The sequence below is a fragment of the Arachis ipaensis genome, chromosome B01 (genome assembly GCF_000816755.2).
Source record: "Arachis ipaensis cultivar K30076 chromosome B01, Araip1.1, whole genome shotgun sequence".
Lineage (NCBI taxonomy): Eukaryota > Viridiplantae > Streptophyta > Magnoliopsida > Fabales > Fabaceae > Arachis > Arachis ipaensis.
The window spans coordinates 127,192,483-127,205,492 of NC_029785.2; the positions used below are offsets into that span (position 1 = coordinate 127,192,483).

A 13,010-nucleotide genomic window follows, 5' to 3' on the forward strand; every position below is an offset into this window, starting at 1 on the left:
AAAGAGGACTACCAAAATAACTTAGAGGACCAACTTGAAGAAATCGGTTATGGATCGAGAAAACCGAAAAACAAATTGGACACACACAGCCACAACCTCAAAGGATCCAAGCTACAAAGTATAAAGTACAAAGCAATCCAAAGAGGCCAAGCCGCAAGGTTCCAACACTCTCAGAAACCAGAAGAGATACCAAGTTAAGCGCAAAAAAGCATGATATAATCTACAAAGTTATAAAGCTTCAGAGGCCACCAAAATTTACCTCAAAAAGCTAGCAAGCTACTTTTGTTTTTTAAAAGTTACTAGACAAGCAACTAGAAAGTGTCGGCAAAACAATAAAAGTTTAAGAGTCCACAAGCCGGGCCAGCTGCACAAATATCCAGAGAGAAATCAACAAACATCGGGAGCCTTCTTGGCAGCATTAGGATAAGGAGAAGGAGGGCGAGTCTGAATAGGCACAGCATCTACCGTACCATCATCCCGGTTTAAAATCTGGTAGTCAGGATCAGAAGCAGGAGGGCCGACCTCGGCAGGAGGAACAGTAGGAGCTGACACCTTGGCAGAAGGCACAGGGAACGGTTCGACATCATCATCATCCTCATCATCAGGGACAATCTTACCATCCCTAACAACGTTATCCAGGCTGAAGAGAGTGAGATCGGCCTCGGGAGCAATAATCCGAACCTGCTCTTTCAGGTTCTCATAGGCAGCAGTTACACTGCCAACAAGATGACCTTGGAGCTCGGAGTAATCAGCTCGGGCATTCTCCAACTCCTCCCTCAGGCGCATCACCTCCCGATAAGATGTCACATAACTGTCCTTATGTCTCATAGCCGTGTCCTCGGCCAGCCTCACAGAAACCGCCAGAGAGATGGAACTTGCCTTCTCATTCTCCAAATCCTTCTCCAACTTGGCTACCTTTACCTCAAGCTCTTCCTTCAGGCCCTTCATACGATCAAACTCCTGTTTAGCCTCCTCCATAAAGGCTTTGGTGGCATGGAGAGGAACATTTTGAGCAGTCCGGTATAGGGCAGCCCCCATATACACCATTCTAACACTACTTCGAGTTATAAAGTCCAGATGGCGAAGGAGCGACACATCGTCCATAGGAAGGACACCGTAGGGACCGATTTGCTGATCCACAAATTCAATTGCATTAAGGTCAGGAGCATCAAGGTTGAAAGGCTCAGCTATTTTTTGTTTCTTGTTGGGAGGAGCACCAGAGCTAGAGGCAGAAGTCGGTGGAGGGTCAGCCAGATGAACTCGAGGAGTGTGGATCACTTTCCTCGGGCCAGGAGAACTCGGCACAGGCGGTTTCACTTGCACTTGGGAGGATCCTTCCCCGGTCGCCTTGGCCGAAATATTTTGAGCAGCAGTCGCCTTCTTTGCCCTCTTGAAGGCCTTCATGGAGTCATTGTTTTTTGACATCTCTGCAAAATCAGCCACAGTAAAAGGTTACAATCACAAGATAAGGAAGTCAAACTAAGAAACAAGCATAGAAACAAGTCAGGCAAATACCCAAAACAGCCCGGACCAGGGATAGGTCATTTAAAAACCTTTTGGTATCAAGATGGGGTGGTGCCCCCCATAAATCCTCAAGGACAACAACAAAGGCACGCTCAACATCGTCAAGCATCTCCCAAGTATAGCGAGACACTCTCGCATCCTTCTGCCACTCCAGAGGAAAAGAGGGCTCATCATTTTCATCAAGAAAAAAGGGACGAGCCCCTCGACAGCACGAACTTTGAAAAAGTAATTCTTGAAATCCTTAAAGGATTCATCATACATAGCAAACACTTTATGGCCCTGGGCAGACCTGAAAGAAACCCAGGAAGTTTTTTTTTCGAAGAACCACCAGGCTTGGCAGAAACAAACAGATAAAGGAAGATAGTCTGAGAAGGCGTTACACCTAACTCTTGGCAAAGTAGCTGAAAAATTTTGATAAAGCCCCAGGAATTCGGGTGAAGCTGTGATGGGGCAATATTACACGACCACAACAGATCGGTCTCAAAAGCAGTAAAAGGAAAAGTAATGTCCATTTGGCTGAAGAAATGTTCATAGGCATAGAAGAAGGGACGCTCCCCCTCGATGGAGGTCGGAAAACAGACCCTCTCATCAGAATCAGGAGCAACAAGCTCGTAATCCCTCTCCTAGGCATTGTTACCACAAATCCTATGACGCTTCCTCAGCTTTATGCAAAATTCAGCATCCACAACAGAAACACACATCAAGACAAGGGAGTCCAGCCAATCGGACATCCCCTCGGGAACTCTGGAAGACATCTCGACAATGTTATTGCGAGAAGACATGAGGCCAACTAATCCTACAAATAAGAAAAAGAGAGGGGATTACTAAAAATATCTCAGACAAGGGATAAAACAACTCAATCAAAACAATACAGTCAAACAAGCAGAAAAGGAAAACCCCAAGACCCAAACCAAAAATCTTGGGGCATCCTTTGGAGGCAGTAACAAAGCAAGGTTCTCAGGAAAAAATCTATAACTCGCATCCCAGCACCTCTCAAACAAGAAAAGAAGACGGCAAACAGCAAGAGTGCATCCCTAAACATCAAGGCACGACAAGAAGAAACCACCAAAGATGCAACCTTTTTCAGAATCAGACAAAAGCAATCTTCAAACAAAATGAGAAAAAGATGCAGATTCTCCGGTTATTGGTATCAGACAGAAATAACAGAACATGCAAAAGCCCTAAAAGGCATCAAGTAACAGGAAAGGCAAAAAGGATCTTACAGAAGATGAAGGAACTCTTAGAACACATAACAATTAGGTGCGACAAAACAGAAAGATCCAAACTTTCTCTAAAGCAAAATCAAAACTTGATCACAAAGCCAAAGTAGCGAAAGAGAAAGAAAATACGAATGGAACTCACCTGGAGAAGGAAGAAGCTTCGAAGGAAAGAAGGAGGCATAAAAATGGAAGCTGCCCAGAAAATTCGCCGAGCGACGCCGCAACGCAAGAAAAAGCAGAAACAAGGGCAAGAAACAGAGAGCGAGAGAACAAAGGAAGAAAATGTGAAGAAGTTACAAAAGACCAAAGAAGAGAAACCGTTTCTGGGTTTTCAAAAATCAAAATAAAGCTTCAAAGGAAAACGGGGCAATTAATGCTAATTAATGAAAGTATTAAACCCTCATACGTTTCCAAAAGCGCTGATATAAAAGCGGGCGCTTTTAAAGAAAAACGTTCTACATTTAAAAGATTCTACAGAAGGAAAAAATCGACTAAAATGCTTGAGTTCGGCTTCGCTAGAGAAGGACCGAAGTCAAGGACTCGACCTCAAAAAAGAAGACCGAGCTCAAGCAGGGGCACTGTTCATACCCTGGGTCGAGCTGTCCGACCTGGGATATTTAGCGACATGGCGACCGACCTCTTCAGGTTCGACTAGCCGACCTCTTCTCAAAGAGCTCGGCCCCAGTAAAGGGCCCAAATAGAGGAACACGACCCAAATCCAAAGGCAATCCAAAGCCTATAGAGATAAGGCAGTTCCCTTGAAGATAAGCTGACTTCACTCAAAATAAGATAAGATAAGATAAGATAACTAACTTACCTTATCGGAAAGGTCAGCCCACACTACTATAAATATACTGGAGCACCCAGGTATAACTCATACTCTGATTCTACATAAAACCTGTTTAATACCCATGCTAACTTAAGCATCGAAGTCTCTTTCAGGTACCCCCACCCTCCGGTGACAAAGGATCAGCAGTGCAGTCAGTCCAACAAGTCGGACATGACAGCTCTGGCCGCCACTTACCAGCCGGACACGTCAGCACCGACCAGTACAGAAGATCTCACCCAAGATCAACCTCCAGTTTCAGGTAACCCTTGGAACAGGATATGTTTCAACTTTTGAAGAAAAATTTGATGAAGTATACACAAGTAAAACTGAACCTTTACCAAGAACTGATATGAGTTCAAACCGGCCAGGTTTGGGTTACATTTCGAAAAATGAGACTGTTTTCAAGAAACCACCATTTTACAACAAAACCTCATTTTTGAAAATTTCCTTTGTTTAAATTCTGCAAATCCAATCCCCAATCCCCTTTACATTTCCAGCCATTTACATTTCTTGCACTTTAAGTTTCTGCCATTTAATTTCTTGTTCTTTAAGATTCAGCACTTTAATTCCCTGTTCTCTTTACTTCCATGCAATTTAATTTCTGCAAGTCACAAAACACTCAACCAAATCTTGATTCGCTTGACTAAATTAACCACTAAGCTAAAATTGCTCAATCCTTCAATCCCTGTGGGATCGACCTCACTCCCGTGAGTTTTTATTACTTGATACGACCCGGTACACTTGCCGGTTAGATTCGTGTGTTTTGGGAGAAATTTATTTTTCACCAAAATAACTCATCAAGTTTTTGGCGCCGTTGTCGGGGATTGATTAGATTGACAATGATTAGGTGAGGTGGTAGTTTAGATCAAGCACTTTTTCTTTAATTGTTAACTAACACGCTAACTGTTTGAAGTTTTGTCTCTACTGACTACACTGAAGAGTATCACTGTGTGTTTCATTGTTGAGTTATATGTCTTGTTTGCATGTCAGGGACACTGAAGAGTATCACTGTGTGTTCCATTGTTGAGTTATATGTCTTGTTTGCATGTCAGGGACAAGAAGAGTTACTCCAACCTTTCATGAACAAGACGAACGAACTCTCAGGAGATTAAGAAGGGCTGAAAGAGGGAAAAACATAGTTGGAGAAGAGGAATCAGAAGAGGAATTCCAAGATATGGAGGAACATTCAACAAATCCACCTGGTGGAGCAGACAACAACAATAACAACCCACCCCAGAGGAGAGTTTTGGCCTCCTATACCTTTGCAAATCCTAGACATTGTGGAAGCAGCATCTTAGCTCCAAATGTCAATGCTAACAATTTTGAACTCAAGCCACAACTCATCACTCTGGTTCAGAACAATTGCTCATTTGGTGGAGGACCACTTGAAGACCCGCATCAACACTTATCCACTTTCTTGAGGATATGCAACATTGTCAAAACTAATGGTGTGCCTCCTGACAGTTACAAGCTGATGCTATTCCCATTTTCTCTCAGGGACAAGGCCACTCAATGGTTGGAATCTTTTCCAAGGGATAGCATCAACAACTGGGATGATTTGGTAACCAAGTTTCTTGCCAAGTTCTATCCACCTCAGAGGATTATAAGGTTAAAGGCTGAGGTACAAACATTTACACAAATGGAGGCTGAACCCATCTATGAGGCATGGGAGAGATACAAGGCTCTGATCAGGAAATGTCCTCCTGCCATGTTTAATGAGTGGGAGAAGCTGCAGAACTTCTATGAAGGCCTAACTCTGAAATCCCAGGAAGCTTTGGATCATTCAGCCGGAGGGTCCTTACAACTCATGAAAACTGCAGAAGAGGCTCAAGAACTCATTGATATGGTGTCCAACAACCAATATTTCTTTGCTCACCAAAGAGGCCGCCAACCATCACAAAGGAGAGGAGTAATGGAGCTAGAAGGAGTGGATTCAATCCTGGCTCAAAACAAATTAATACAGCAGCAAATTCAACAACAGTTTGAGCAAATGACCAAGAGGATTGATAGCCTCCAAGTTGCAGCAGTTAACACCAGTCAACCATCAACCACATGGGGACAGAGTGAAGAAACTCAAGAAGAACAACCACAAGAGCAAGTACAGTATATGCACAACCAAGGACCAAATGAGGTGTATGGTGATACATACAACCCATCCTGGAAGAATCACCCAAACCTCAGATGGGGAGATAATCATACCCAAAACCAACAACCATGGCAGAGGAGCTCAAACCAAAACAACCCAAGAAGCAACCAAAACCACAACCAGCAGCAGCAGACTAACCAAAACCCCTACAGAAAACCTCAAAACAACTACCCCAATCCCAACCAATACCAATCTCATAACCAACCCACCACCCAAAATGCCTACCATCCACCACTCACATCTCATAACCCACCTCAAGTATCACCTGAAGCCCAAAGAATCACTAACTTGGAGGCCATGATAGAAAAAATGATGAAACACCAGGAAATGGTAACCAAGAATCAGGAAGCCTCTCTGAAAAGCCTAGAGAGACAGATGGGACAAATCTCCAAGCAGATTTCTATTGAGAGGCCTTCAAGCTCACTGCCCAGTGACACAATCCCAAATCCCAAGGAGGAATGCAAAGCAATACAATTGAGGAGTGGGAGAACATTGATGAGCAACAATGACACCACTAAGAAGCAAGTAGAAAGCAGCAAGAGACCAATGGAAGAGGAAGAGCCAACACACACAGAGGAAACCAAGGACGATGATGAAATGGCAAGCAAGGAAGCCTCAAAGCAAACTCAAGCAGAGGAGAAACAACCAAAAATCCAAAAAAAGGAGAATGAAGCAATTGAAAAGCCAACCAAGAATCAAAAGCAACAAGGAGAGAAAACATTTGTACCTCCACTACCATACCCCCAGAGGTTTAACAAAGAAACCAAGGACCAGCATTTTCACAAGTTCCTTGAGACTTTCAAGAAGCTAGAAATCAATATTCCCTTGGCCGAAGCACTGGAGCAAATGCCTCTGTATGCCAAGTTCTTGAAGGAGCTTATCAACAAGAAAAGAAGTTGGCTTGAGAAAGAAACCGTGTTACTCACCGAGGAATGCAGTGATTTGATTCAAAGGGGCATTCCACCAAAACTCAAGGATCCTGGAAGCTTTGTGGTCTCATGCACCATTGGCAGAGTAATTCTCAACAAGGCTTTATGTGACCTTGGTGCCAGCATCAACTTAATGCCTCTCTCAATGATGAGAAAACTTGCTATAGAAGAGCTTAAACCCACCAGGATGTCATTAGTTATGGCCGACAGATCAATCAAAACACCCACGGGAATTGTGGAAAATCTATTGGTAAAGGTTGGGGAGTTTATTTTCCCAGCAGATTTTGTAATTTTGGATACTGAAGAAGAGGGAAACAGCTCAATCATTCTGGGAAGGCCTTTCCTACACACAGCAAGGGCCATCATTGATGTAGAAAAAGGGGAAATGATCTTCAGGGTCCATAATGAACAAATGGTCATAAATGTGTTCAAATCAATGCAAAACGCTCCTGAGCAAGAGGATTACGTAAGAGTGGATATGATAGACAGTTTGGTGGAAGAAATATTGGAAGAAAATTTTCAAAAGCAAGAAGGAAATCAAGGGGCAACAGAGGAACAAGTGGCTGAGACCTCTACTAAGCAAGATGAAAGACAAGATAAGAAGGAAGATGTACGAAAACAAGAACTGAAACCTCTACCCACCCATCTCAAATATGCATTCCTTGGCACATCGGAGAGCCTCCCAGTAATCATTAGTTCATCCCTGACAAAGAAGGAAGAAGGAGAACTTCTGGACGTACTCAGAGCTCACAAAGATGCTTTAGGATGGACCATTGATGACTTGAAGGGAATCAGCCCTACAGTATGTATGCATAAGATCCTCTTGGAAGATAATTCCAAACCAGTAGTTCAACCGCAAAGAAGGCTGAACCCCACAATGAAGGAAGTTGTCCGGAAGGAAGTAATGAAGTTGTGGAATGCAGGGATAATCTTCCCAATATCTGACAGCCCATGGGTGAGCCCGGTTCAAGTTGTACCAAAGAAAGGAGGAATGACGGTCATCACCAATGAGAAGAATGAGTTGATCCCTACTAGAACAGTGACTGGGTGGAGGATGTGCATAGACTATAGAAGATTGAATGATGCCACCAGGAAGGATCATTTCCCTCTCCCATTCATTGATCAGATGCTGGAAAGGTTGGCCGGCCATGCCTATTATTGCTTTTTGGATGGATATTCTGGGTATAATCAAATCGCGGTGGACCCCAAGGACCAAGAGAAAACTGCCTTTACATGTCCATTTGGAGTTTTTGCGTATCGGAGGATGCCCTTTGGGCTTTGCAACGCCCCGGCCACATTTCAAAGGTGTATGCTCTCCATTTTCTCTGATATGGTCGAAAAGTTTTTAGAAGTCTTCATGGACGACTTCTCTGTTTTTGGTGATAATTTCAACGCTTGCCTAAACCATTTAACCCTTGTCTTAAAACGATGCCAAGAAACTAATTTAGTTTTGAACTGGGAAAAATGCCACTTTATGGTACCCGAAGGAATTGTTCTTGGCCATAAAGTTTCAAGAAAAGGGATAGAGGTTGATAAGGCAAAAGTTGAGATCATAGAAAAACTCCCTCCACCAATTAATGTGAAATCTGTTAGAAGTTTTTTGGGGCATGCCGGATTTTACAGAAGGTTTATCAAAGACTTTTCAAAAATAGCCAAACCTTTGAGTAATTTGTTAATGCTTGATAACCCTTTTGTTTTTGATGAAAACTGCCAGCATGCCTTTGAAACTTTAAAAAATAGACTCACAACAGCACCAATCATCACACCTCCAGATTGGGAATTGCCTTTTGAACTCATGTGTGATGCAAGTGACCTTGCAATCGGTGCTGTACTTGGGCAAAAGAAGGGAAATTTGCATCATGTCATATACTATGCAAGCAAAGTGTTGAATGAGGCCCAAAGAAATTACACCACAACAGAGAAAGATTTGCTAGTTGTAGTCTATGCATTTGATAAGTTTAGATCATATCTAGTAGGATCCAAAGTTGTGGTTTATACCGATCATGCTGCACTAAAGTATTTGATGTCAAAACAGGATGCTAAACCAAGACTTATCAGGTGGATATTGCTCTTACAAGAATTTGACATTGAGATAAGAGACAGGAAGGGCACTGAAAACTGGGTTGCTGACCATTTGTCGAGGTTACCACATGAAACAATTCAACAAGCATCTCAGCCCATTAACGAAAGCTTCCCAGACGAGTACCTTTTGCAGATTCAGCAAGCACCTTGGTTTGCTGACATAGCAAACTACAAAGTGGGAAGAAAGATACCTCAAGACTTTTCCAAGCAACAAGTGAAGAGATTAATCAATGAGGGGAAGAAATTCTTATAGGATGAACCCTTCCTGTTCAAGAGATGTTCTGATGGAGTAATTAGAAGATGTGTCCCTGAGAGTGAAATGAGGGATATCCTGTGGCACTGTCATGGTTCAGCTTATGGTGGACACTTTGGCCCAGAGAAGACAGCTGCAAAAATATTGCAGAGCGGCTTCTATTGGCCAACTATTTTCAAGGATGCCAGAGAATATGTCCACCAATGTAATGAATGCCAGAAAGCAGGGGGATTAACAAGAAGGAATGAGATGCCTCAAAATTTCATCTTGGAACTGGAATTATTTGATCTGTGGGGAATTGATTTCATGGGGCCTTTTCCCCCTTCCTATTCTTTCAAATATATCTTGGTCGCAGTAGAATATGTCTCAAAGTGGGTGGAAGCCATAGCTACTACCACTTGTGATGCACAGATTGTCCTCCAATTCCTTAAAAAGCACATTTTCACAAGATATGGAGTGCCCAAGGGTCTTATCAGTGATGGTGGGAGTCACTTTTGCAACAAACAGATGGAGAAGCTCCTCCACAAATATGGAGTAATCCATAAAGTAGCTACACCTTACCACCCTCAGACTAACGGCCAGGCTGAACTAGCAAACAGGGAGTTAAAGAAGATCCTAGAGAAAACAGTGGGGAGTACAAGAAAAGATTGGGCTAGGAAGCTAGAAGATGCATTATGGGCATACAGGACAGCTTTCAAAACTCCTATTGGCAAGTCACCTTTTCAGCTATTATATGGCAAATCCTGCCACCTTCCTGTAGAGCTTGAACACAGAGCTTTTTGGGCCACTAAATTCCTCAACCTTGATTCTCAAGCTGCAGGAGAAAAAAGGTTGCTGCAATTAAATGAGTTAGATGAATTCAGGATAGAGGCCTATGAGAGTGCTAAGATATACAAGGAAAAAGCTAAGAGATGGCATGACAAAAAAATCACAAAGAAGGAATTCAAGCCAGGACAGCAAGTGCTCCTGTATAATTCAAGGCTAAAGATTTTTCCTGGCAAACTGAAGTCAAGGTGGACTGGTCCATACTTGGTGACAAAGGTTTTTCCTTATGGGAGCATTGAACTGCTAGATGAAGCAACAAAGAATCGATTCACAGCAAATGGTCACAGAGCAAAGCTGTACTTGGAAGGACAGTGGGATAAGGAAAAAGAAGTTCAATACCTACAGCCCTCTTAAAAAGCATTGAAAGATGTCAAGCTAGTGACAATAAAAGAGCGCTTGTTGGGAGGCAACCCAACCCGAGGTAGTTTTCTTTTCATAACTTTTTCAATAAGAGTGTTGGATAATTGTTATGTATTGCAAGGAGCTAAGTTTGGTGTTGCACACCAAAGATAATCTAAGGGAGAATGCAGGATGCTAAGTTTGGTGTTCCACCAAAACTTCATCTAAAATTATATTATAACTTCCTGCACATTGCTAGTTCCAAACAATCAAACAGATTATTCAACAACTTAACTATTTTGTTTAGTCTCAATTTCATAACCTTTAGCAAGGACACAAGAATTTGCCCAGAGTTAACCTGTTGAATCAAAAGAAGTAGCAAGGAATTGAGTCTGGAGGTTAACCACCAAGTGAAGGTACCATGCATCAAGACTCAAAAAGGAGCACAACTAAAAGAAGAACAAAGGAAATGCAAACCAATAGGTTGTATCCACACTTGACCTTTGCTATTGAGAAATACTTTTGGTTGATGTCTTATTAAAGTGGTCATTTATTTCAAACAGAATTCAAATTTCTTTTAGAATAAGTAGGCTATTTTATGTGTGCTTGTATGTTTACTTTCACTTGACTAGAAGCATGTTTTGTCCCCTGCATTTTTAAGTTCAATAAAAGAAATGTTTGAATATGAAGCAAGATAGTCTCTGTTAGATAGAAGTAGAATAAAAGTAAATGGTGGTATGTGTGTGATTGTATAAGCTCACTTTTAGTGAATAAAGAGCACTAGGATACCTCCTCTCAAGTAGAAAGTAGCTACTGTCTATGAATCTCAATCGAATGAAAAAAAATCCTTGGTTAGAAAGAAAAACAAAAAGAAAGAAAAAAAAAGAAAGTGGTAGAACAAAAGAAAAACAAAAAGGAAACAAAGCTGGACACCAATAGCTTGAACCTTAGAATATATGCCTGTGGTGTCTTTGTATGAGGATCTGCTTGGATTAGTAAGCTCTTTGGAGTGCATCAACACTTGGTGACTTGGGTTAACTAACCTGGGATCATCAGCTGAAAGTCCACTATCAAGAGCAACCTAACTACAAGGCATTTAGTAGCCCAAAGAGGTGCTGGGCATCAATGTTCTAAGATGGAATGTGAGCCAAGTGTCTTTAGTGAATAATGTGTCAAGTATAAAGAAAAGGAAATGAACTTGCTACACATGACACTCAAATAAAGCTTTTGAACAATGTAATAACCAAGGATAAAAGAATAAAGAGAGATCATAGCAGCATGTTACTTGAAGCTTGAAGGAGATTTTCTAGGCCTAGGAGTCAATAAGAAGTGAGTATTTGCATATCCGCACAAAACCCCATGAGCTATCAATAATACTCTGCTAGCATGAACATCCTCTTCCATTTCATCTTTTCTTCTCAATAAATCATTTCTTGCTTGGGGACAAGCAAGCTTTAAGTTTGGTGTTGTGATGACAAGTCATCCTAGCCTATTTTAGCTAGTCTTTTTCTTTTGTTTTCATTAGAATTATGCACTTTCTTGAGCTACAAGCAAGCGAATTGAGTAGATTTTCATGTTTCCCTTGATTGAACTAACCATATATGAATTCATGTCATTTCATGAGGTTTTAGGCTATATTTGTTGCATATTATGAAAGATTGAATATCTCATGATTTTGAGCATAGCTTTGATGAGTTTGGTTGATTAATGATAGGTGAAGAAAGCTTGGAGAAAGGTTGAAGCAAAGAGGAATGGCTAGGAGTGAAGAGAGGACAATGGAATAAGTGAAATTGAACCAGGAAGCAAGAAGTTAGCCCCAACGTTAGCCCCCTAACTTGGAGGCTAACATTGGAACTTGAAATTTCCTCTCTGGCCATCCCACGTTTGCGCCAACGTTAGCCCCCTAACTTGGAGGCTAACGTTGGCACATAAATATTCAAGGAAGAGGAGCAAAAGTTAGCCCCAACGTTAGCCCCCTAACTTGGAGGCTAACGTTGGCACATGAATTACAAAGGGAGAAGGGCCAACGTTTGCGCCAACGTTAGCCCCCTAACTTGGAGGCTAACGTTGGCGCCACAAGCACACAAGGCAAGGCCAACGTTAGGGTCAAAGTTAGACCCCTAACATTGGCACCAACGTTGATGGCAGCAAATTATGTGGGCTGCTATGAAAAGTTGGAGCCAAAGTTAGACCCCTAACTTTAGCTCCAACTTCAGCTCCAACTTTTGCAAAACTCAAACCCGGTTCAATTGGTTCACTTTGGTTCTTCTCCAAACTCCAAGAGCAATCAACCAAGGCCTCTTTCAACCCAATTCCACCAAGAGCAAAGGCCCAACTCAAGGCTTGAAGATCATTGGAAGAAAGTGTATAAATAGGATAGAATTCAAGCATTCGAGGAGCTTTCCTTTTGGAATTTTCATAAGAGTTTTTGGAGAGCTTTTGTTATTGAGTGAACTTTAATTTCTTGTCTTGAGGAAGGAGAATTCACTTCTCTTTCTCTCAGTTTTATTGCTTTCAATTTCAATTATATTTGTCTTGGATCTTGGATTGGAGAATTGAAGAAATTCTATTTCAATCTCAATCTTGGATCTCTCTGCTTTATTTACTGAATTTGAATTTCCTTTTCTGTTATTAAGTGTATGGAGAATAAATCATTATTCTTGCTCTCATTAATTAATTGTCTTGCACATAAGCATTACAGGTAAAATAAAAATATTAATAAAAAAAAACTAACATCAAACTAAGACAATAAATAGTCAAGAGTATGAGCATTTATCTGCTCTCATAGCACACACAGAAAAATTCTATATTTTGTGTCTGAATATATCTTTACTAAAAATAAATGCTTTTAATGTTTTTAGTA

The 13,010-nt window shown here is 41.5% G+C and overlaps 1 protein-coding gene across 1 annotated transcript in view; it reads right to left on the reverse strand.

The window, feature by feature from the left end:
* The window catches only part of LOC107619864 (phosphoribosylaminoimidazole-succinocarboxamide synthase, chloroplastic-like), a 55,629-nt gene that overhangs the window by 38,552 nt on the left and 4,067 nt on the right, over positions 1-13,010 (reverse strand). The gene's annotated exons all lie outside the window — the stretch shown is intronic.